The sequence below is a fragment of the Castanea sativa genome, chromosome 4 (assembly GCF_040712315.1).
Source record: "Castanea sativa cultivar Marrone di Chiusa Pesio chromosome 4, ASM4071231v1".
Lineage (NCBI taxonomy): Eukaryota > Viridiplantae > Streptophyta > Magnoliopsida > Fagales > Fagaceae > Castanea > Castanea sativa.
Window position 1 is genome coordinate 21198497 of NC_134016.1, and position 2232 is coordinate 21200728.

Genomic DNA, 2232 nt, shown 5'->3' on the forward strand with positions numbered 1-2232 from the left:
TAATATTATATATATATTACCTATATATTTTGTACTTCCATAGGACAGATATTTCATGGCAAGATGACATGCAATATAATCCATCAACTTATCATGACTCCTCAAATCAAGGTAATGAGCCCATGCCAACCTTTTATCTTACAAATACATCCACTAATTCCTATATATCTTGTACGACTCTTTCTATTTCTATTTTTCTTTTTTTGAGAAACAAACACGCACACATACAAGGCTGAGAAAATAAGTTCTAATATAAAGACACATCACAAAATCCACTCAAAAGTCATGAAAACTTTTAAGAAATGGTGTAAGTTATACTACACACAACACGCACTTTCTTAAAATTCCATTTACTTTTCAAAGGTTAATTTAATCAAGTTTTTTCTCCCCAAAGTTCTCTTCAATCAATTGAGTTTAACCATGAGCTTCTTTAGATCAAAAGGCAACACCACAGTAGGCCTTGATTGTACATGGATGCCTTTGGCCCTCATCAGTGCTGTAGAAACGAAGAAATCCTTGATGATCAAATCGCTTAAATTGTAGTGGGTTTTCATCGTCTACTAGCTCTTTTGGTGTTTGAATTGTCCCGCTATTGAATGAGAACAATGCAAGCGAATATCTGTCTTTGTCTCCTCTCATAACAACCCTGTGGTGAGGGGAATATATCCTGCCATTGCTCCAAGCCTGGGCCAATCATAACAAGTATTTGTCAGCACCCTATCAATTGCTTATTCATTCATTCTTTTTATTTTTTATTTTTTATTGTAATTTCATATGTATATTATCATCAATGAAAAGAAAAATTTACTGTATCAAAAAACCAAATGAATTGTAATTTCCTGTAGGATTAACCTACAAATATTTCATTACTGGAGAAACTAAAAAGTAAAACATTGCACATTCACGACTAAACTTGTTTATATAAAATATCCCGCACAAACTAGCATTGAGCTAAAATTGATCTGTAACTTACTGTGAATGCCTCTCCAGCCATGAATATGAAGGAAGAAGGGGAGGGCTCAAAATGAATCCAACTGTCATCCTTTGTTTTGATCTCTAGACCACTCACATCATTTTGGTGTAGTATGGTCAAGAAGCTCTTGTCAGTATGAGACATGACGCCAATGTTACTCTCGTTCTCATTGGGCACACTATATTTGATGAGTACGTCTAAGAAGACATGTTGTTGAATTGATGTAAGAATCAAAGTACTTGTTCACTCCATAGCTTTCAAATACCGTACTTTTCACCAAACGTTCCAATTGGGAAACAATCCTCGAGTAGGAGTATATGGTGTCACTAAACAAGCAGGAATAAATAATTAATTAGGTAAAAAAAAAAAATATATATATATATATATATATTATATAAATACAAAAAATAAATAATAAAGTTCCTAGGATTATAATTAAATATAGAAATATAGTTATACCAAAAGCGTTTGTTTCCACGAGGCCACATGAGATTTGTGAAGTTTTGAGTTCTGCTGAGAATTTGTGCGTCCTCAATTCCCATGCTTTCATTGAGTGGCATATATGGGTTTTGGCCAAAATAGCCATGGTAGGGTTTGCCAGAAGTGTTTCGCGTTTTGGTTTCCAAAGGGAGATCAACAAATCCACTAACAAATCAAAAACAGAATTGTGAAGCTCCGAGGAGATGACTTAATCATCATATGATGCTACGAAACAGCCGTAATCTTCGAGAGCCTGCCGGACATTGTTGCATATGGATACCCAGTGACTTGTACCTGGTTTCAATTTGTTAGGAGAGAAATCTATAATAGGGAGTTTGGGTTGCTCTTGAGAAGGCATTGTTTGTTGCTTTGCTTGCTCGATCTCTTCTCACTTGTTCTTGTGTCTTAAGTTTATCAAATAAATGAAGCTTCAATCTATTTATAGACAATGAGCAAAGAAAATGTCATCCACGTTTATATATAGTTTTGACTTTTACTTTTTTAATGGCCGTTGGAAGTTGACAGTTGATTGCAGGTAACATCAGAGAGTCAAAGCGCATTGTATTCTTAACAAGGATTAGAGTTGCACTATATATTGTCACACTCACATAGACACAAACACAGTAGCAAAATAGATTGAAGGTGGTATCAATTTTAAGTTATGTGGAACAAATATCACCTAATAATAATATTATTATAAATAAAAGAACTCTGACTTTTATTTTTTATTTGATTTTTTTAAGGGTTTGAATGTTTGATGTTGGAGCTTCACCATGTTG

At 33.9% G+C, this 2232-nt stretch overlaps 1 pseudogene; it reads right to left on the bottom strand.

The window, feature by feature from the left end:
* Window positions 1-435: 435 nt before the first annotated feature.
* Window positions 436-1811, bottom strand: LOC142631136 (putative 2-oxoglutarate-dependent dioxygenase AOP1; annotated as a pseudogene).
* Between the last annotated feature and the right edge of the window lie 421 nt (window positions 1812-2232).